The 24,366-nt window shown below is 42.9% G+C and overlaps 1 protein-coding gene and 1 long non-coding RNA gene across 3 annotated transcripts in view; both read right to left on the reverse strand.

The window, feature by feature from the left end:
- Positions 1-15,452, reverse strand: part of zbtb32 (zinc finger and BTB domain containing 32) — a 38,141-nt gene extending 22,689 nt beyond the window's left edge. For both annotated transcript variants that reach the window (XM_015368858.2, XM_069185335.1), the window contains exons 1-3: positions 15,348-15,452; positions 13,470-13,572; positions 9,289-9,544 (exon numbers count right to left, since the gene is read on the reverse strand). The gene's annotated coding sequence lies outside the window, so the exon portion shown is untranslated. The remainder of the gene's footprint in view (positions 1-9,288; positions 9,545-13,469; positions 13,573-15,347) is intronic.
- Positions 15,453-15,941: 489 nt separating this feature from the next.
- Positions 15,942-23,543, reverse strand: LOC138225370 (uncharacterized). Its single transcript, XR_011183861.1, has 3 exons — positions 19,291-23,543; positions 19,085-19,148; positions 15,942-18,614 (listed from the first exon to the last, which is right to left on the reverse strand). It is a non-coding gene; the product is annotated as an uncharacterized lncRNA (long non-coding RNA).
- Between the last annotated feature and the right edge of the window lie 823 nt (positions 23,544-24,366).

The raw sequence follows: 24,366 nt of genomic DNA on the forward strand, positions 1-24,366 counted from the left end.
ACAGTACAGCTAGAGCTTACTTCAGGTGCTCTACAGAACTGTGCGCAGAACGAAACACAGGCGACAGCACAGAAGCCACGGCTCTGGAAAGCCTGTACATCGCGAACCACACAAGCGGCCTCAGCAGATTTCGATGGCTGTGTTCAGGCACGGGCAGCGAATCTTCACATTGCGAGAAGCTTGATTTTTTTCCTTTTAGCTAATGTGAAAATCTGTGCGGCTTTGTGGGAGCTTCTCTCTCTTAGCTGGATGACGTCCAGGGACTGCAGTCTCCTGCTCGGTGAGTTCCTGCAGGCTGGAGGAGCGCTTCCTCTCTGTCCCGTCTGTGATTTCTACGTTATTTACAACATTTAAAGTGTTTGACTTTACTGCTTTGCGGATTCTCCTACAGAGGTCGCAGTACCTATTTTTGCATCTAGTGACCTGCGTGTGCATGTGGTGAAGCACATCAGGTAGAAAAATCTGGAGCAAGGTCTGAAGATAAGAAATGATGCACACATACATGCACGTACACACAGACACAGTGTGTCCCCAGAACAGAAAAAGTCTGACCTTGTGAAAGTGACAAATCCAGTCACCGTCAATCATGCTGATCACTCTTCTCCTCTGTCCTGGTCAAGCCCCCCAACCTCTCCCCCCCATCACTCACTCTGCCTTGCAAACTTTTCTCCTATGGTCTCAGGATCTTGGGTTCATCTTCTTCCACGTAATCACGGCTTAGAATCTGCTACAAGCAGATTCGTTTTTCTTCTAAATGCTAGAGTAAAGGTACAGACGTCCCATTTCTACAGATAAGCTATCAGACTGAGATCACAGAAAATAAAATTTTGTGTTTTGAGCTGTAAGTGGGGGCATTTTTGATACACAGGGCAAGGGTGATATGAAAGTGAGAAAATGAGTACCGTAGTGTGCTAAATTGGATGGACACAACGCGCTGCATGCACACCGTACATCCCAGCGCGGAAATTCCAGAGAACAGACCAGACAGAAATCAGAAAATGTGCACTGAGGTCCGCTAAGTTCTCTCACTCACAACGCTAAATCGATCGCCCACAAGAATAATACTAATAATTCAGCACAAGGGTTCACCACACACAGGTCATACTGCCAAAGAGAGATCACACACACCCGTGGGTTTCTCCGAGCTGTGGCAATGCAGGTTCCGGGGAAACGCAGACAGCTCACCAGGCCAGCGGTGAAGACGGGGGATGTGGAGAGTGAAGGATGAAACTTCAGCGCGCCCGGATACATGACCACAGGGGAATCGAGGGCTGACACAACATGGGGGCAGTGCGTAAGGTGTTGACTACAGCTCAGTGCAGAGCAGGGAGAGAGTGTGGTTCAGGGAACAGGCACAATCTGTCAGTCTAGTGTCAGTCTTTTTATCAGTTTGTATCTTTCAGTCCTGTGTTGATCAGTGTATGACTGGCACTCTTGTGTCAAGGAGTGTGTCTGTCAGTCTTGTTATCTATTTCTCAGTCTATCAACGTAAATTTCGTACTCATTTTCAAGCATATCTGACTCACTTTTCTCTGCTTTCTCTCATGTAACAGTACAACAAAATCAATAAAAAGATATCAACAGCTTAAAAAAATCCTATTTCTGCGTCACTGTGAGAAGCAACCACGCAACCTGCTTTCAACTAAAGAAAGATGCTCTTTGCAAAGATGTGCAATTGTTCTTGCTGATGACATGTTTTTTTCTTATGGAAATGCAATTAGCACATTGGTAACTCGGGTATACCACTGGACTTCTGAGACCACAGTTCAGTTTCGGTTTAACAAATTGCACATTTGTAAATTTCCAATGGTTCATTGTTCTGTAGCATCAAGACAAAAACAGCATCACGATTTTTTTTCCTTACTTCTAACAACTGTTTCTCAAAACTCTCTGTGCCCATAATACATTTTGAATAAGCAGATTTTTCTGCAGATGGAGCCAGCAGGGTGCACCAACACACCACTGACCTCCCAGAGACACCTATCCTAACTAGCACACCTTTGAAAGATGGGAGGAAGCCGGATCCATGCTTGAAAAACAGTATTTCAAATTCAAAATCTAAAAAAATAAACCATTAAACTGTACATTTTGTCATAGCAATTAATAAACAGGTCTGAAAAATGGGCCATGCCTACTTGCAATGGGCAATGCATGAATTCTGAACCCCTTGAAGGGTACAAATCACAGAATAAGTGCATGACAATCACAGTTAACACGGAAGCAGCAAAAAATCAGGTATGTAAAAATGACAGACATCTGACTTGTTAACAGTTAATAAGGATGCAGTTAATACAAATAAGAAGGGTTATAAACGAGAGAAAACTTTTTGTGCCATGGAGCTGGTTTGGTTGCCAGTAGCTGACTGATTTGAGGCTCTCCTCCAGCCTTGGTAGATACTGACACTGTGTTCCTGTCCTCTTCCTGTTGTACAGGTTCCTATGTGAATTTTCAGACTTATGCTTAAGTGTTACCCAAAGCTGCTTGTTTCTCTATTCTTAACATACAATGCTCAAATTACTTACTGTGCGACGTCCCTGTGACAGAGACAGACCAAAGCACAGCACAATACAGTGGAATACTCATGAAAGGGGTGGCAGAAATATCGTTCTCCTGGGAGAAAAATGGAAACATTCTATGCTGCAATCCCTTGGGAATCCTCTTACATGGGGAAACATTGAACTCTTTTAAAAAGCGGTTTCGAGGCAAGCCCACACAACCTGCTGGGAAATTTAAAATCGACTCCCGAAGGAATAATGCAACACTTCACAACTGTACGATGATTATTTTTAATTTAAACATGAAAGGAAAATAAGCAGGCGTCACCAGTGTGGTTGGAAATATTTTCTGAGTATAGCCCCTCACATCACACAGTGCTTCAGAGTCTGACATAACGCGAATTTCAAAAACCCAAGCGACATCGAGGGTTTCTCACTTCTTTTACAAGCTACGAAACCAGAACGTGCAGCAGCAGGCACATTACAGCAGGCTTGAACCCGTTCCATCTCATATGATGTACACGGGCCCAGAGCCCTGACCACTGAAACACAAAATATGCACACACATGCACTGCTGTGCAAAAGTCTGTACAACACAGGACAAATGAAGTTGCAATAAATACTTCGGGCATCGCCAATCTCCTCCAGCATTTCCGCCTATTGTGACAGCTGTGATAAATACAGATCAGCTGGGGTGAGAAGAAGCCAGGCTCGCTCGTCCTCTTCAATTCACACTGATCAGAATCTTTGTCACAGCAACACAGAGGAAACTGTACAAGAGCAGCCAATACGAACTGTTGCAGCTGCGAATCCACACTTACCGATCTGATCTAGTGATTCATCATTAATGTCATGTGTTGCTCTGCACACATCCACAAAGCTGAAAAGGCTGCTATTAATACTACAAAATACAGACCTAACAGGATAAACATTCACATAAAACAAAATGACTAAAATATCATTAGATCACTACAGAACTGCATAAAGAATGACTCAGGTCTGAGAGAAAAGAGTAAATGCAGATTTGCAAAGCAGAGCAGACTGATTATATACTGTATACTCTATGTGGAACTCAACTGTTTTGGACTAGTTTACATGAAAAATGCACTGTAATTTCTTGCAGCTAAATTGTTTTTATTGGCAAACTCATGTTAAACAGCTGCAGTACACCTATTAAGCTCTAAAAAAGTATTAAGAAAAGGCCTAGGAAATACTCTGTACCTCTTGCTAGATGAAACTCAGGAATTAACACTGCGGTTTCAGCTCCCAAATATGTTTCTCAGTCGTTATTTTTGCCGCTAGCGCCTCACAACAGCTTCAGGAAAGAGCAGAACAGAGAAAGGTGATGAAAGCGAAATGGGCTCGATCCTGATCACAGAGATGCCCGACGGTTCGGGCCTCCCTGGTCAGTGCGTTCCGCTTCACCTTACCGGGGACCTCGGCAAACTCAAAATCTGTCAAATCTGCAAATACACATCCAAACTTCGACTCCTGTCACGCACCAGAGGCAAAAACGTTATATTACAAAATTGGAAGGACAAAAAAATGATCCCTTTCACAACAGACATCAAGAGAGTTTGAAAATGTTTTACTTTTAGACTAGAGATACAGAAATCTGTGTCTATTTGAGGATATTTGGATATCATTCATTAATTATTTTAATACTGGATGGAATGTTCTCCCGACCACTTATTACTGACCCTGAATCCCTGAACAGACTGTTTCCCTTATTCCTCTTTATTCTATTTCCCTTTCTTTCCTATGTTCTTGTTTTTTATTGTAGACCTTCTCTATCCTAGTTTATTCTGTTGTTATGGTTCAGTATGTTTTCATTTGTATTTTGTTGACTTAATGTAGTTTTAACACGTTTTGTACTTAAAAAGGTGCCTGTCGAATCCACAGCCATGCCATTTTGCTTCGCGTTACTGAACTGCGATAGAAACATGAGTGTTTGTCGAAGACTCTGTTTTAAAATTCTTTATGCCAGCTCCTCTGGGACACAGCCGGAGACAGCTGGGTTGCTGGAGCTGAGTTTTAACAATATTAAATAAAGATACAGACACTGTAGTAAATGTACTATGCGACAAGATACGACACTGTGTCTGATGCATCTAGCTGAGATTCTTGGGGATACAGAGCATTCCCCCTGCAGCCTGACCAGAACCAGGGCTTGCTCAGGGCTCTGGGGAGAAACACACAGGCCTGTGGCTGTGGACTGGACTCACGGCTCCGGCTCCTGTCCTGGAAGATCTCATTGCTGGACAAATGGACCTTCTGTAGACCCACACCTCTTTTTTCAAAGACTTGGGAAAGCTACGGATGTGCTCAGGAGGCCCTTGAGGACCCAGGCAGGCTGTGCTCCGGCTAGAGATAACACTGTAAAAAACAGGCCTCCCTATATCATCAGTGTGGTAAATATTGTTCTGCCGACGACAGAGGCAGGTTTCACTCCCGACTACCCGCCCTGACCCGAGTCACTGAACTGGTTTTCCTCTTTTAAAAAAAGGTTTTATTTCTGTCTTTTTTTATCCTGTATCTAGGACATAGAAAAAAATCAATTTCGCTCTCATTTCCTGACAAAACTGTCCTTATCTTGAAACAGAATCTACAACCTGAAAACAAACTTTGAAGTCTTCAATCTCATGCGGTTGGACTCTTTTACAGGCTCTTCACGCATTTTTTCATCTTTGGAAAGTGTCAGAGAGTACAAATGCATTATTAACAGCACATAAAAAAGTACTCTGCTTTTAAAACCAAGAGCAGCACAACTTTATTTTAGACTCCTCCACTGGTCACCTCCCTGTGCTGTTTAATGTTCAAAGCACAGCTCGGGCACACAGAATCTTATCTGTACAAGATGCAGTTTCTGCACAATGTCCTGGGATCCTCATCACCCGCACCTATTTCTTATATCTTACTACTGTAAGTTACAGGACGTTGACCTGTTTTAAGATACAGACAAATAAACAGTGCACACAATGAAGGCCGAATCCCCACAGAAAGAGATGTGGAAAACGGCACCTGAACTGTCTGGGAGGTTTGGAGTGTGGAATATGGCCCGTAAACTCAGTGTGTTATCTGTCACGCAGTTTAAATAAAATAATGAATCCATTTTCTGACCACTTTATCCGATTCAGGGATCCGGAACCTATCCTGGCCAACTCAAGGCAGGCTACACCTTGGACAGGACGCCAGTCGGTCACAGGACACACACAGACTCACACCAGGGCCGATAATCCCAGAAGCCAGTTTTCCCACCAGCATGTCTTTGGACTGTGGAAGGAAACTGGAGCACCTGGGGGAAACCTACACGAACACGGAGAGAGCATACAGACTCCACCCAGACAGCACCTCAGGTCTGGAATTGAACCCAATGTTGTGAGACAGCAATGGTAACCTTTTCGCCACCATGCCACCCCATTATGATAAGACAGAAATTAATTCAGTCTTATATGAAGGCTCCTGGAATATTGCATTGTGAGATTCAGAATAATGCATCAAGACAGAGAAAGTGCAGTGTATTTTTTTTTAAATAGAATGCAAAATGACAACCTGATTATCAAAATGATTAATTGAGTGACTGTTACCTTGGAAGCAAGCTGTTATAGAAATCGTTCATACTGTGCATGAGATTTTCATCTCATGAATGAATAAACCAGAACATCCCCGCACACGAACACTGCGCTGGCTGTATGGATTGGAAGCAGCTCTATCGACAAAGTTAGACATTAGCAGGACATGAAGTATCAATCCTGAAAACATGGCAACCACTGGCAAATCAGTAATCTATAGCAGAATTGAAATAAAAACTATGGCTTCTTTGCTACCTGCAGGGGGAAATGCTCAGAAACAACTGTGACACCAGTTTCAGATTTCAACGCGAACAGTTGGCCATGCTTTATAATAATGTATTACAGTCATAAGATAGACGCAGCTCAGCACTGAAACAATCTCCTGGAAAATGCTGTTACATTAGGTGTTACATGTAGATCACTTTGCATCACTACGACCTAAGAGACACAACACAGTCTGCAAAAGCCTTTCAACTGACATCTCTGCGAATGTTACAGATGAGTAATCATTTGCAACTACTACTTGCAAACAGTACTGATACTACCAAGTAACGTACAGCATGTCGCTAATGTTCTTTATCATATTATATCATTTATTCAGAAACTGTTTAACGCTTATTAAGCATGAACTAACACTGTTAATGCACACACTGCTCTAAAGATGGTCAGAGCTCATGACCAAAAGGTTTCGATTGTATTCTGACTTCAGGGATTCCAAATCTATATCTGAGATACATTAAGAAATAAAATGGCAACTATTGCCCTGTGCCCAGAATTCTCATGCACTAGCAAACTGGACACCAATGGAAAGGATTCACGTTTGTAGAAATAATATCTTCACGAGATTAACTGAAATAGCTTACATCTCATTGTTTACTGAAATCGCAAATTATCACAAATTCACGCCAGTAATATCACAAGTCAACACAAAATTGTGCTGTTTTACATAATTTTGAGGCATATTAGAAAGACAAAAAGAATAAAACAATTAAGACAAGCGATTAAAAGAAACTCCAAAAAGTTACTTTCGGAGCACTTAAGTATATAAAATGTATCAAGCTGGCCAGTAATTTAGAATCAGCCATTGGCTATGCAGCAGTACAAGTGTCGATATCGACACTCGTACCCTTGACACATTGACAAGGGAAGGTGAAGTTAATGATGAGAACACATTTATGGCGATTTTTGTGAAGACGGCCAATGTCTTAATTTCCGATTCTTTGCATTCTCATGGGCGAAAAAAAGTCACATTTTACTGTAACATGTGGAAACACAAGTTAAAAAAATAAGATCCTGCCTGCTTTTGCACTGTTCCTCCTCCGTTGTACAAGCTCCTTCGGCGAAAGGCACGACAACAGCAATAATAACATAACAAAGCAATGGGTTTCGAAATGTAAAGGGCTTTGATCTTTTGATGTGTTTGAAAAGGGCTTTACGGCCTGCAGTCCTGGTTCGAGTTATTTGAAGTGAAGGATACGCGGTTAGCTCCGCTGAGCCGGCACACAATTTTGTTTTGCTGTTCATTATAAAAGCAGGAACTGCAATACTACCGACTAACAGAAGAGCATAAAAACTTTAAGAATGAATATTAAATCAAATTCTCTAAAAAAAATCAGAAATGTATAATTCTTGGCTTTTTAAAAACTAAAATACACGCATTTACTGTATGATCTCGACAAGCAATGTGGATTTTTTTTTTACAATTACAGCTCTTTCGTTGATAAATCATCTCACCGCAAACTTGATAGGCGCAATGCTTTTGATCGGAATTTAGGAATAAAATGTTACACAAAAATACACATATTTCAACAGAACGTGTTAAAATAAAAGAAAGTAAAACATGGAACTGCGCCTTCATCGTTTCCAAGCTACATCATTTTAATATAAAAACTAATACCGACTGCCAAAGATAGCATCCCCATTTTCTAAGAACTCATATGCACTTTCTCCTGTATGAACACACCATGCTCAAGTCATTACTACTTACCAACTAAGTTAACCACTATTTTACAACTAGGAACACACAAACGTGCAGAAAATAAGTAAAGGAGAGATCATCACACGCACTGCGCAAATCTGGACAGCACAGAGATGATCACCTTTTTAAGCACAGAAAGGAGTCACTATCTGACTAAACCTGCACCAGTGTAACAACTGAAAATGTACAAACTAGAGGAGGATAAAAAAATAAAATCAATTTTCCTAGCTCTGTGCACGCACATACACAATCAAACACATAGTGGCGTGGCATTTTGTATGGTGCATGAGTTAATGTTGTAGAATATTTTAGCTGACCACTGGATGACTGACTGATTAGCACTTTTTATAAGACAATCTATTGTGAAATCAATCAGCAAACCATCCTGCTTCAGAAACAGGATGTTCAGACAAAATTAAACATTGGGCACCAGATATGCTGTTTTGCTGTATAGGTATGAATGTATTACAAGACTGAGCTGCCTCTCAACGAAATTGCTCACAAAAGAAATTAAATAACAGGTTAATAACTTACCTACAGTATCGTCACGGAATAAGTTCCAGTGTCCAGCTGTGATGTATCCCCTGAATTTATTTCTAGTTATTAATTCTGTATTATTAAAAATACTAACTACACTGCTATAACAATCATATGCTCAGTGCATCGGTGACATGATCAGCAGTTCCTACAACAACTGAAATCTGTAATAAATCCGACCACATAATTACACTGATCTTGTCTATGAGTTCTGCCAAAGTCCGATTCCATTTCTTTTTGAGAGCGATGAACTCTAACCACCTAACTTGTTATGCATCATTCACAGCCTGAAATCACAGTACAGTACCTACAAGGACAAGTGAAGGCAGTACTGGGGCTCTGTACCGTCTCAGGCTTTGAAATGTAAATGCTGTTGGGTCACACCAAAGGGGGAAACATTACTTCAATGACACATCCCCGCATTTTCGTGTCACACGGAAGAAATTAATAAGTATTTACACCTCCAGGAGTGAAAATGCCATTCTCGCTGAACTGAAGAGGGCAGAGGGGAAGAAGGGATAAAGTCAGAAAAGAAAGCAGTTGATTTGTGTGAACAGTGTGTGTGTGTGTGACTCAAGCCCCATGCAAGAACTGCACCACCAGAGAAAAGGAAGAGCACAATGAATTCTCGTGGCAGAAGACAGGGTCACGCCGCAGAGAGAGAGAGAGAGGGGCAAGAGGCTCTAGCAGGGATCGCTGCACTCACCTCCTCATGACGCGCTGCGCCCGCTCTCCATCCTGTGCACAAGACAGACGCGCACCGCGGCTCGGCTGCAAATGACATTGATCTCCCCGGGGCGCCGCTTAGGTAAAGTGACACTCCGGCCACCGCGGAGACAGCCGCTCCCCGCCCCAGCGCGCCTGATTGGTGCGCCGGGGGGTGCGAAGCCCGGCTGGGATTGGCCGGCGGGCCCTTCCGTCAGCACACACAGCGGCGCGGGCGAAGGCTGGCACGCTTTCGCCTGGGGAGACCGAGGAAAACAGAAATTCTGTTAAATGATACAAAAGTGCGTTCTGAGGATTTTTTTTTTGTGTCAAGGACTAAATTAATTTGAGGAGTTTTACATCTGATGCAAGAAAAGCAGACTATTTTTAAAAAGTTAGGTCAAACAAAAATATAGCTAGGAGAGTGCAAATTAACATGTTATATTAACACAAGGTGGATAGCCACCTGAAAACTGCAAAACAAAATACTTTTTAGTATTTCACTGCCAGAACTCTTATCTGTATCTATTATTATGTTAATTGATCAATAATATTTAACTTGTTATAAGTTAGTATTTAAAAGCTAAGATACTTAAGCTGCACATGAATGTCTTCCAGCTTAAGGGGGAAATCTAACCTCCCCTCCTATCTAAAGCTACATTTTCTGACTAAAAAAATAATCTGCAGGTATTAACACTCCTATATCACTTGTCCATGATAAAGAAGAATCTTTTTTTAAAGATGCTGAAAAGAGGAAAGGGTAAATCTGTGAAGAATCATCTAAAAGGCATTCATAATGAAACAACTTGCAAAAAAAAAAAACACCATACAAAAAGATACCAATTTAACACTGAACGCTAACTCTAAAACACAAGATCACTATTTATAAGCAGCTGTCATGTCTGTGCTAGTAATTGGGGAATTATGAGTATTAAAATGGTTTTTGACCTACAGTCCAAAATGGATATTCTGAAATACAAAATACTGTCTAAAATTAGTGGGTGCTTCTTAAAATGCTGCATTCTGGGCAAAATATGTTTAAACGGGACTGTAAAATTCAACTCTTGTACACCATACACGGCTATGCAAAAGACTTTCTTCACAGTTCGACTCCTTTCACTCAGTGTTGATCATCCTTTGGGTAGATACACAAATCTATGACGATCCTCTCATTTTAGACATTTCGATAAGACAAGTTGTTGCTCCTGAAAGGGCTGCATTTTGTAGCCTTTCAGCTTTGCGGATGTGCACAGAGGAACAAATGACGTTAATGACAAGGAGCTTCTGGCAATGACTCAATTTGACCCGATTGGTAAATGTGGATGATCTTCTTTACAACTTTACATTGGCTTCTCAGTTTCCTTGGTGATGCCGTGACAAATTATTTGAAGATTCTGATCAGTGTGAATTAAAGATTTTGCTAAATGACGAGCTTGGTGTCTCCTCACCCCAGCTAAGCTGTATTTTGAGCTGTTGTCACAATAGGCGGAAACACAGGAAATTATTGATGCCCGTAACACACGTCAAGGCTCAAGACTTAAGAAGTCTTTTACACAGCAGCTCAGCTTACAAATCTGATGTACAAAATACAGAAGAGCTTTCACCTTTAAATAAAGCATCCATAAATATTTACTCAAAGGGTAAGAAGGTCAATTGTACTGAAACGCAATGTTGTGTACTGTTATCATCTACAATATCTATATCATGTACAGTATGTGTCTTTTATGTGTCAGCTGAAAATGATATCTATACCACAGTGATTTAGTGTGATTGAATGTGACACTTAACCCATCGTGATGTATTTGATTCTTATGCAGAAGGAGAGAAACCACCCACAAGCTCTTGCACTTGGACACAGACCTTATCTTGAGATCTCACAGCCACAAAGTCACATTAATAAATCAGTAAATCAATAATCAAACAATTAACAATCTGTTCCAAAAATATCTCTTTTTTAAAAACATGTCCTCCATGTCCATAGAAAGGTCCCCTCCCACCTATTTCGGGCAGTGAAGCTGTCAGGTAGCTAATAATACCATACATGGAAATACAACGCGGAATTGCGACTCACCAGACAATCAGCATTTCATTGCGATATAAATCTGGTAATACACCTTCGCCGGTGTCAGGCTGAAGCAAAACAAACGGCTAAAATGTGAAACTGGGTTCTGAATCATCTCCCCCAGAGCTCGGCTTGATCCGCCCACAGCTCTTCTAAATTCCAGAGACGACACCTGGCAGGTGCTTCCTCCAGTCCCTCCGATGACACCAAGGAGTTCGAAAGGCCCTCCAACCGAAGCCAGACCCCCTCGCACAGGGTGCTGATCGAAAGCATTTAAATACGCGCGGCTGGCAGTGAGCGACCAGGCCGCCAGGGCACCCCGAAGTCAGGGGACTTCTCTCGTTTCAATGAAAAAATCAGGGGTCAGCAGAGCAGAAAGATTACCGCGGAGTTTCTTAAGGAGGAAACGACAGAGCCTCATCCCAGATGAGGTGTGACCGAAACAACTACACAGATGCACAGAGAGGTGTTCATGTTCAGTTTTTGAGTGGAGATGCTTTTGGTTTGACGCTGCAAAAAATACAAAGGGGTATTTTTTACACAAGACCAGTCACAAATGGGAAGAGATCATTCAGCACAGGGAAAGAGATGGGTCGTAGCTCTTCTGGTAGTTAGCTGCTACTTGATTGGAGGATCTCATCCAGCTGTTTCTTGACGGCAGTGTGATCTACATGGGGTGATAGCTCGTTCCATACCCTCACAACCCATCTGTCTGAAGAAAAGCCTCTCAGTTTAAAGTGCGCTTCCTTGTAGTTTTTCACTCGTGTTCTCTCAGCTATGTTTCACGGTCCATTGTGAAGAAGTCAAGTTGACTCAGTGTATTTCAGCACATTTGAGGATTTTGAATACTTGTATCAGGTCCCCCCACAGCCTTCTTTACCCGACTGAAAAGGCTCAGTTCTTTCAGGCTGTCAGCGGAGGACACTCCCTTCAGCCCTGGAATACATCTGCTTGCTCTTCTTGGACTGATTCAAGAGAAGTGTGATCATTGTTTGCCAGTTCTTCTAATATCTAAAACATCCTATTATTGGCGCTTTAATGTTCACTGATTCACCAAAGCAGCTCAATGATCCTTTCTGCTTCTGATGGTTAAATATATGATGATCAATAACCATGTGTAATAACAGTTACGGACAGAGTGCTGCTCGAATTAAGGGCTTCATTATACTGTACAACAGATCCTATCAAAGACTAACATTTTTAACATGCTGTGCAACACTGCAGGCTGTGCTTCATAGCCTTGAAGCTACTTAGCAACTTGAAGGTTGGGGTTCAAATCCTGGGTGGGGAAATGCTGCTGTACCCCCGAGGTTCTACACCCAGACTATGCCAGTAAAATGCCCCTCTAGGCGTGATAGTGCAAATAGGTCTCCAGGGGTGACATGGAACATGTATTTTCCAGTGGAGGGAAGACTGGGTGGGGATGGTGAGTGTCCCAGGAACCCAGGACAGGAAAGGAACACTCACCTGGGGGTCCAAATTTGTTTTCTATGGGAAAATGTGGTTTCCATGGACTCTTCCTGGTAATAAAGGTTACAGCAATAGCATTTATGCACTGACAGCAGTGTGCCGGAATGGTTAGAAAGAACTTCAAGGGTTGCGAGTTCCAACCCTGGGAGGGGCAGAGCTGCTGAACTTCACTCAAAAGTGCCCTGTGGTATAAACTGGCACAAGTGGCTTTGGAGAAAACCATCAGCCACGTAAATTAATCAGCTGAGTGGTGACACGCCCGGGTAAAGAGAGAAAAATTACTTGATTTCGTGATCGAATCGTGTATACAATTTGAAATTTGAAAAGGATATTTAAGAAGAAATGCTGGGACACGAAAAAAAAAGATCAAAGCAGAGTTCTTACAAGCCCACGGACGAGTAAAAAATAAGTGTGAACTGGTGAGGAGCGCCGAGATGCTGCTATGATGCAGATGTTATCAGTAACACATTATTTTAGGCATGTGCAGGTACATTTGGGTTACATGGCATGTGCAAGCTGTTCAACACTTTCTACATCAAGGTGAAGAAAAGTACAAAGGCTTTGTTAGTATATATCGCGCGTGTTCAGTAATAAAATGCTTCACATACGCTTTACTCTTACAAAGCAGACATTAGGCATTTGTAACTCACAAGCTGGCACGAAGAAGGTGATCTTCTGCAGTAAAAAGTGACACGCCCGATTCCCCACGCTGAGACACCAGGCAGGGGCGAGGTCCGGAAACAGCACGGAAAACTGAGAAGAGAACAAAAAGAGATGAAATAAGAAATGAAACAGTGGACATTAAGGGAAAAGGGAACAAAGAGAAAAGGGTTTTCAAGCCATTGCTCCAACACCTTCATCAAAAAGAAGACTGACTTCTTCAACTTACTGTACAATTACGAGAGAGCTGAGAAAAAAATGAAAAGGATAGATTGATTATGAACATCTTTTTCCACTACTTATCATTCTGGCCACATGAAATTTAACTGTCACAGCCATGCGACAGAGAATTGACAGAAAAGGAAGATTGCATTAATCAAATACCACACAACAGTCAAAACAAGAAAGCTGGTTTGGTTTATCAATGCACAGGTTTGGAGACTGCAGGAGTTGGTACAAAAAATAAACAAAAAACAAATCAAAAAAAGAAATCAATAACCCTGAAAGCATTAACATTAACAGATCAGCAGAACAAGACATCTTTTTGTGCTCCTCAGTATGTTTTGTCCCCTTAAAGGAGGGCTTATGAATACCGATATGAACTATAGACTGCAACACAGCAGCAATCAGACCGTTTGACTTCAGAGGGATCTGAAAGGGCAGGACGCTGGACACCCTCCTCTTCTGGGACAGCACTGGTCTAATCCTCAAGACACCAATAATTGACAGTTTGGGTCTTGCCTCTCATAATTCTGGCAATTATGTTGTTGCATGACCCACAGAATTAAGAAAGGTGTAATTCTGTAAGTCTTCCAATCAAAGCTCCCTTTTGTAGTGTGATGGTTAGACTGAACAACTGAAAACTAAACCAAAAAAGAGCCTAGTTTTGTATAAACATGTGCCACTGTTGCTCGGGTGATTTGATGACTGATTAATTGGTTAGGCACGGTGAAGTCCTGACAAGGACCTGTTAAAACCATAGCAGGAGGAATGTGAAACCACAGCTGAATTCCCCCGAGGAGATTTCACAGTGCAGAGAGGGCACAGCCTCCACACGCCTCACAGAGCCGGCAGGAGCTTGGAGCGCTTACCTCACAGAGCCGGCAGGAGCCTCCCCCAAGGCACTCCAGAGAGCACACAGCAGGACACTCTCCTTCTGACTCTGCTATCTGCATCCCCCCCCCTTCAGCATGAAGCCAGGCTGCGGCGAGGCGCACACTCAGCACACTGGTAGCTAAATAAGCTCCCACTGGCTGAACTGCTCAAATTAGTCAATAACCCTACTTCAGATACAGGGAGCAAGTTCAAGATGAACCCCTCCTCACGTCTATAAACTGTATAAATAAATACCAATACAGATGTGCATTTCTGATTAGTAGTTGCAGGTTCCATTTCTAAACTGTAACTTCTAATTTATTACATGCAATACCAGTTGTAGAAAAGTCTGCTAATGATGAATTGTTTGGGTATTAGGAAAGAGTTTGTTCTCATTTGTGACTGACATAGTTTATTACATATAACTGATTGTTAATAGCTTGTTTGATAAGTATATTTAGTATAGAGTATGTGTGTTACGACTATACAAATTACTGTAATTATTACAGTATGTAAATTATTTTAATGTACATTCACATCATTTAGTCATATGCTACTGTACAATAGACTGAGAAACGTTGATCAATAAGTTTATCAGTTTGTCAATTATCATGAGTAATACCTATCAAGCACTACACATGAGAACAGAAATATTCATGTTGCGACACTTTCTAAGGCTTAGAGGCAAACTTCCAAGCGCACATGTGTACCCAGCACAGACGCCTCTGTCACTCACCACGGACTCCACAATGCACAAATCACAGAGTGCTCACCGGTTTCACCTCACGCTGTCTGCGTTCTTGTAAGCGTTCTACATCTTGGCAGTATCTCTCGGTTTGGTCTGACATTTAACAGGCTGTGACAAAAGAAAAAAATAAATGTGACTAAGCAGAACAGGGAGCCTTGCGTGATTCCGATCATCACAAACACGCACAAACACGTCTGGGGTCACTTGTGACTGCTCTCCTGTGACGAGGCTTTCAGTACATTTCTTAAAAGGAGCTCAGAAGGGATTTTTTTTTGCCGCAAGGCCCGAATGTCTCAGAGCTCCTGTTGTTTTCTTACAGATCGCCTGCAGGAGCTCAGGCCTGGACACTGAGGATCTCTGTAGATTTCAAACTTCATCAATTCAAAGCATCATCATCACCATTATTATGATGTTTAATATTTGTGCACATTCAAACGCAACCATAAGTAAGCATTTATATATATATATACAGTATATTACAGCTGTATCAGAGGCTGACCTCTGGCCCGAATGGGGCAGAGAGCTGCACAAGAGTGCCTCTGGTGGGTCTTCGCTTGATATTGAGCGTGAAATCATTCAGATATTAAACACATTTCCATTTTTAATAAGTGGTATTTTATTAGGAAAACCAGACAGTAAACAAATTGATCAACCAGTCCAAAAATAATATGCCTCATTCCATCGTAGGTGACCTGACACAAATATTCAAACCCCTCCAAGGCACTGATAAAGTCAAACCAGCGGGTTTCGACAGAATGAACTCTGAAAAATTAACCAGGGGGCACAAGAGGAAGCTGTGACTGAATGCCATGTTGTTGAAGCAGAGACCCTGACGTCTTTCACGAGAAGGGTGGATGAGATTCTGGCACCAAGTACTAATTATGAATCAGGCTTGAAGGGCTGAATGGCCTCCTCTCTTAGGTTCTTAGTGATGCTGTTGAAGCCTGTGGCGAAGTTTCTAGATCTGGCTTTTCAAGGGGAAACACTACCAACAGCAGCAAAAATGTACATCCCAACAACATCCCACTAATCAGGCTCACACAACTCATAAATGTAACTCCTCTTCTGCAGTTCAGAAAAGACAGCTTTCCAACAGACAGCTTGGTTGTGACTACAGTACATCGTCTTGCATTTACTCCAATGTAAGGAGATGTTTTCATTCCTTTCCCAAGCGGGAAAATGTTTTTAATATAAAAACCTTGTATCAAGTCCCAGTTTCAAGTATTAACATTTCATTTAAGTTCCTTTAAATAAAAAATAGCAAGCAAGAAATCCAGCAGTGAAAACGAAACAAGAAAAAAATAGCTATATAAACCCATATATCAACTCCAAGCACCAGTACAGCTCCCCGAGACCACAGGATGACATTACTCATCGGCTGCATGGAGATCAGATAAGAGAGAACCGGGATGGAAAAAGTCTGCGCCCATTGACGCCTCTTCGTGAAGGAGTGGACACTTGGCCAGGCCGTGACTGGGGCTCTGATCGCAACACCCATGGTACTCAGGTGCACAAAGGTCATGGGGCGTCGTGTGGTTAGGAGGAGTGCGCAGCGCACTTCGTCTTTCAGAGAGCACTGTCTAAACCACAGCCACTCACACAGCCCCCTGTCTTTGAACTGGAGCTGTAGGTCTGCCATCACACAACTTTTTTTCTTTCACATGTTTCATCTTATTTGTCCAGCTCCGCGAGGCATTTGTGTTTTCTGTAATGTCACAGGTAGGAAGGCACAACCGCAGTCACCTCCTCGGAAAGCAAAAGCAACAGCTTTAAAAAAAAGGCAACAGAGGGAGAGCAAAATTTTAAAAGCACTTCTGAAACTACAAAAGGGGGCTAGCTCTGGGTGTCAACCTGGGGGTGGAAGGGCAGAGCGAAAGCCATGTTGTAAATCGCTCGACTCCAGCTGGAGGAGGGGAAAGAGATGTGTGCTGTTCGCAGTGATGCCACTCTGGACTGGACCAGAGATCATACCCCATGCCCGAGCAACACGCTGCATTCCCAGCGCGTGTGGCCAGTAACTCCCGTAAAAACAGGGAGACACTTCCCAGCCTGTAAGCTTTGCAGCCGGCCTTCAGGGCCCTGAAGTTATCATTTAGACTGGGCAGGGGACCTTGGAGATGCACCTGGATTTCATGGAAACCAAAAAGGGGAAGTGCATATCTATACTGCTGCAGAACACGATGAGTTATCCACATTTTCTGGGGAAAACAAAAGATGGTAAACTGACTCAGCGATTTGAGGATCGTTTCCTAATATTGATCATTTTGACTTCAGTGTTAGAGCCATTATTACTAAAGCCTTAGTTCTGGCAAACTCCGAGGGGCGGAATGGCCCTGTCCAGTCATGCAGTTCCCACACGGTCGTGTGTGTTGGTAAGCACAGCCGCTGTGAGGCGGGTTATCAAGCGTTTTCAGAACAGTTCATCAGAGAGTACAGTGTCTTGACAGGCTGGAACGGTGGGGTACCCCTGTCTGAGCTGAGCCACAGAAAGTTGCAGAGGAACAGTATTCAGGCTGTAGGCGGACTGCTGTTCGATCTGACTGGCCCAGGGATCTCTGGGAAACCCCAGATACAAATGTCAGGTTTTGCATAACAGCCATGCCTGTGTCCAAAAATTCACAAGAGGATGGGTAACACTCCTCGCGGGATGACTTGGCTGGTGTTTTTCAGGTCCTGTAAGATGTACTTAAAGAATGCCAGCAGTAAGAGTTAATTCACAACAGCTGCTCAACTACCACATGCAATGTTCTCAGAGAGAAAGGTCAGACCTCAGGAAAGGCATCATTGACAAATCTCAATGGCTTGACAAACAATAACAGTTTCAGTGAATAAGCTGGCTATTATGTATTCAAGAACGAGAATGCTTTTAATGCAAGCGAGAAATAACATGATAAACATACAGTTAGGATCAGTCTAGATTTGCATTTAAGATAAAATTAGTCTTTCAATAAAGAGAATCATGGAAAAAGGCTGTTATCTACCTACTCAGCTCTGGTGGCTGAGATTCTTGCCATTTCATTTTCTTTTTCCATAGCTAATCATGTCTCTGTTATTTTCATATATCCTCATTAATGCTTATTCTATGATTGTTCCACTTTTGTATGCATTTTCCAGCCCTGCCTACACGAATGTCACATCCAACACTTTCCTTGGTTTGAATCCGCGTCTCCTCTCTTGCCCGTCACTGCAACACCAAGGGCCACCCGGAAGAACAAGACATTCCAAGTGGTGACTCCTGGCTCTGACTTCTTCCGCTGTGAACTGTTCTCGCTCCTCTTTCAGGATACCAATACTGCAGAAAAGAGGGCGGCAGGCTTGCATTACTGCTACCGAAAGACAGGTGGCGCTCTGCTGGCGGCTGCCACACTCACTTCCCTGGCGCCACTGGGTCCTTGCCCATTTGGGAGTGGTACCCCCGTGTGTGTGGGTACGACGCTGTTGGCCACACCCACACCCATGAGGGGACCATTCCCAATGGGTACAACAACTACTGTTGGCCAGTTTAGGCTCTGGCTCAGCATGGCCCTGACGGGGGCAGAACTCCAGCCTGTTTCAAGACCCGACCGTACGTGATCCAAGGATCAATTCAATGCGTACCACCCAACAGGCCAGGTGGGCTGAATGGCTCCTCCCATTGGTAACATTTCCTAAGTGGTAATTAATTTTACAGGAACGCACATTAATTGTTATAATTGGATTATTATATGCTGTTTACACTCATTTTTATGACAAATTAAGAAATTCAGAAAATTCTCATCTAACCTGTTATGTGTGGTTTTCCAGGACTCCATTCTAGACGGGTCTCAGCTCTCGACAGGTCCCTTTCCTGTCCGAAAATGTGCAAGTTACAATGCAATGTAAAATGTAATAGTTATAACATCATTTAAAAAACAAAATAGTGGGAAAGTAAGAATGTGTAAAAAGAATACTAAAACTGATGTTTGATTTTTCTACACAAAAACACCTACTTGTGACCTCTTTCCCTCCGTGTTTGTTGCTAGCTGCTCATCTCCTTTCCCCTTACCCCCTGCACGGCGCCTTTCTGGTGACGGTCAGGGACGCACAGCTGCATGTGGTCAGAAGACTCTGCAGGCTGCAATGCCTCTGAAAAGAGATGCAGCCGCTCGCAAAGGTGGTGTTATTGAAGGCGAGTGACCACTTAAAAAAAACAAATGACAAGATACAAGCAGGGAGGAGGAGTTATTTGGAAAAAAACAGACTTCACAGCAAGATCTGCGCCAGTAAGTGTGAAGGGTGATTTCCACCCCGGTGTAAGATCAGACCTCGGCGCAAACTGCCCCCTGGCTGTGCAGAAGAGCACAAGAATAAAAGGGAGGTCACTAACGGAGTGGGGTGTCGGGGGTCGTCATCACATCTGGCTCACTGTCCAAGCCAACAATCTCGCCCAGCGGTTTTCTTGAAAGTCGCTACATCAGTGGTGCCGCACACTGTGGGGCTGCGAGATGCTCTGACAGTGCAAGATGTGCCGATTTTTTTTAAGAAGGTATATGATTGAAAACACAAATTGCTTGAATGATTTTTGATAAGGGGTGAGAGAAGCAAAGGGGTGCAGGCTGCAGTGAGGGCTAAGAGCAGCTGTCCTACAACGTGAACTGCAGTTACGCAGTCCACGACCGTGCTTTCTGTCCTGAATTCTCTCAAAGTCAACCCCTCCTGTGTCCCTGGTCCTGGTATCCCAGTGAAGCCGAGCTGACACTGCCCAAACCACAGTCCAGTTTCAATCCAGATCAGCTCTCAGTGATGTCACTGAACCCTCCATTCTCCCAATATCCTGCCATTCAGACTCCTTTAACTTGACAGCTGAAAAGGTTGAGGAGCAGAAGGCTGCATTAAAAAATCTAATTGAAAATAATTATTTGATCAAAGTTTTGACTAAAAGAACTGAAAGCGAATGTTTAACAATGATTCCATATTTTATAATGATGTAAAAGCAAGCCACTGGCACTGGTGGATTCAAAATATTCTATGCATATTTCCAGTTTTGAGGTTTAGGAAAAATACAATTGTAAAAGTCTATTTCAAGTGGCGCCACAAACAAGGTACCATCCAGAAGCCATTAATGTCATCAGCAGTGGAGCACAGCAGCTGTAAGTGGAAATGGGATTAAATAAATTTGTGTTGAGAGTCTAAAAAACTACCGCTGTCAATGTGGAATAGTTTTAAAGCTGTCGAAGTGCCCTGGGAAGTTTTCTTGACATGTGGCAGTGAAACAGCTGGCCAAGCTGTGTACATCTGAGACCAGCCACAAGAGATGAAAGATCAGGGACGAGCGTATTTAGGAAGGGTTTTCTAAAATCCCTCATGATGTTTGGAGATCCATTTCCAAAACGTTGTAGCTTTACTGTACGTCCTGAGAGAGTGTTAGTCGATATCATGTATCATTTTCAGTACAACAGTGCATTTGTATAAGAAGGCAGCTACACGAGTTCCCCAAGAGCTGCTTAAGTATTCTACTTTCCTCTCAGTCTCAGACAATTTCCTTAGGTTAGAAAAAAGAATGGAAAACAGGAGAATGCTTAAATTGGGAGTAATGGTATTACTGGAGTACCTCAGGGATCTATATTAGGAACACTATTCTTGCTAATGTGTATCAACGATCCACATTAGAATTTTGACATTAGAATCCAGAATTGCTAGTAAACTAACCAAGATCACAGATGATAACAAAAAAACAAGATGATTATGAAACACTGTAGAAGAAGCAAAAGACATTCACAAAGACTTGGACAAAATTATGTCCACTTCTATCCTGTGTTACGGATAGTTGCAAAGGACACAAGTAGACGACACGGCCTCTCTGTGCAGCAAGTTTGGACATGAACTTCTCAGTAGACCAACCTTTTCTGTCTTTCATCTGTCTGGTTTTATTCTAATTTAAGAAGGTTTATTTCCTTATTTAATTAATTTTTGTGATGTAATTGGAAAAAAAAAGACATTCAATTACCAGACAAGAGCTAAAAGCTCTAAAAGAGATGAACAACGGCTTTCACTATGTGAAGCCATAGTCTTGGGCTCCAAGCCTGAGCTCAAGCCCAATTTGTGCATATCCCAAGCTGGTATCGGCATCCCTATCCTAAATTCTTTTTGAATGATAAATGTATCAGCTACACAATAACAACAGACTACTCTGTGCATCATGAAAAACTATTTTTCAAATGAATAATATGAAGCTTACAACCTACAGATACAGGAATAGCAGCTGTTAAAATTGTCATTGGAAACTTCTCCTATTGAGCGATGCTCAACACAAGCAGAGTGGAGTGGGGGGCGGCTATCACTTGGCTAGCTGACCCCAGATGTGTGACTCAGAGAGCGAGGGGGCTGCCCGACTGCGGCATCACAGACACAGTGACAAAGTGCCAGACCTCTCCAGCCCTGACGTCAAGCTTGGCACACTGCGGTCCAGAGTGCGACAAGAAATCACCTGGCAACAGACGAGGAAAACGGGTAGGTGGAGGAAGGCTCACTGTGACTGGATGCACATCTTGCTGATTATTGTGGAGGTCACACCACACTGATTATTGTTTGAAACACTGAGCTGTACCTCCAAGTGGCAGAGGGGTGTAAACACCAGGAGAAACCATAAGAAATGAACGCCCACCACATGGATCTAGGAACACAAAGAGAAAAACAAAAGAAAAAAAAACAATCCAAACATTTTTTTTTATCAGGTCTTTTGGCCAGAGGTCTGTGCACTGCTGTGTGGGCCTTGTTTTTCATCCACCCCAGATTACTATCTATATTTCAGTACAAAATGCGTCATAGCTCACCAGCTACCGGTGATCAAACACCACAGTTTCCAGCTCCTCAGAGAAACCCGCCACTCATACCAGCAGTGAAGTATCTGCAGAACATGCATGGCGTTTAAACATCATGGTGATGTCCTATAGTGGATCTGTGTTGTTACAGGAAGAGCAGAACCATATGCCACCCAGATTATACAAGGATTTTAATGAGCACAGGAGTGTGGTTAGCGCTTCTGGCTCACTGGAACATGGTCCTGTGCTCCACCTTGAGACTCACACGTGTCAGAGTGGAGCTCTATACTTGTGCACGTATCCGTGTGGAACTCTGTACTTGTGCACGTATCCATGTGGAGCTCTGTCTATCCTCTTTACATCCTCACAGTTTTCTCCCACTGCCCAGTCACATGCTGAAGATTTCTGTTATGCTTGTTAATCTCGCTGAATAGGACAAAACTGAATAACCAAGCTAAAATGGCTCACTCTTTAGGCTAACACACAAAGGAAATCTTTAAAAAATGTAACAATGTATTGCACACACACTCAGCCCAAACATACAAGGGCAACCACTTGTAAAATAAAATAAGAAAGGCTTACCAGCTGGTACCAGTCGTAAGGTAACAAATACAAATGAAGAGAAGATTGAGGACTACAGCCAGGAGACACCTCTTTACAGCGTGGCATTGTGGTGAGGGGGGGTGAGATGAGCCTACTAGACTGGGGGTGTCCTGGGGTGGGTCTGCTTCTAAGTAAAAGGTCTGCAAACCCAGCCCATGACAGCCTCAGTCCTGTAGGGTTCTGTAAATGTCATGCAAAGATCTGGACTTTCTTCCTGCTCTATTGCCGCCTATTTAAACAACAAACTGACTAAGAAAAGTTGTTCAGAGTTGAGCTGCAATGAGAACCAGCTCCACAGGAACAGGGTTGCAGACCCCCATGCTTAGCAAATTAAAGAGAAGATAACAATCTGAAACCACAGATCCTGGGCTGCCTCATTTCCGCCACTGCGATTCTGTTCTCTTCTTCTCCAGGAGCACAGCCGAGGTCAGATCACGGCAAGGCCAGCGGACGGCCACTGACCGTACGAGCTCTCTGACCGTGGCCATCAGGACTACCAAGTAAACGTTAACTAAATGTTGTGAAAAGGTGTGGGGACTGAGGGGAGTGACGCCGGTTTTAGAAAGTAACACAACAGTTTATTATAGTTTAAAAGCTATTTTTTAAAAACTTTTATGTACTGTGTACACTGTGGTACAGCTCTATATGACGCGATCATGGCTTCCTGTTTCAGAGAGGTGCCAAAATCTGTCTCTGGGAAGAATGACAGAAGTGCAACCTTATTTAAAATCTTTGTGAAGAGGTGCCAACTTTGTTAATTTCTTTATCACGTTTGTAACGTTTTTACCTTTCGGCTTTCAGGAACTGAACTAATAATGCAGAGGAAAGATTTTAAATAATAGGCAGTATGCACTGAACACAGTGTCAAATCATCAGTACCAACAGTCTATCCTACTTTTTGGGCAGTATATACTGAACACAGTGTGACAGCATTAATATCAGCAGCCTCTCCCACCCTCAGGGCAGTATATGCTGGGCAGTGTGACAACACAGTCCCTCAGTGGCACAACACTCTCATTCCCTCTGTAACATTAGACCAGGGTCCAGGTTCCTGCCCTCTGGGGACCCTCACACCTGCTTGATTTTGTTCCAACACACAGTGCAGTAAAGCACACTGAGATCAGGGTAAGAGGACAGTCCAGTGCAGTAAAGCACACTGAGATCAGGGTAAGAGGACAGTCCAGTGCAGTAAAGCACACTGAGATCAGGGTAAGAGCACAGTCCAGTACAGTAAAGCACACTGAGATCAGGGTAAAAGCACAGTACAGTACAGTGCAGTAAAACAGTGTGATCAAGGTAAAAGCACAGTACAGTGCAGTAAATCACAGTGAGATCAGGCTAAAAGCACAGTACAGTACAGTGCAGTAAAACAGTGAGATCAGGGTAAAAGCACAGTAGAGTCCAGTGCAGTAAAACAGTGAGATCAGGGTGAAAGCACAGTACAGTGCAGTAAATCACAGTGTGATCAGGGTGAAAGCACAGTACAGTGCAGTAAATCACAGTGAGATCAGGGTAAAAACACAGAACAGTGCCAAGAGCCTGGTAAAATGTAAAAAGTACACACATGGTAAAGGTTTAAAGATTGTGGTAAAGTTTTGTTACAAATGGTGGGGAGTAAAGTATAAGCAGGGTCCTAGTAAGATGAGAACCATGGGGAATTCA

This window comes from Lepisosteus oculatus, chromosome 27 (assembly GCF_040954835.1).
Source record: "Lepisosteus oculatus isolate fLepOcu1 chromosome 27, fLepOcu1.hap2, whole genome shotgun sequence".
NCBI classification, from domain to species: domain Eukaryota; kingdom Metazoa; phylum Chordata; class Actinopteri; order Semionotiformes; family Lepisosteidae; genus Lepisosteus; species Lepisosteus oculatus.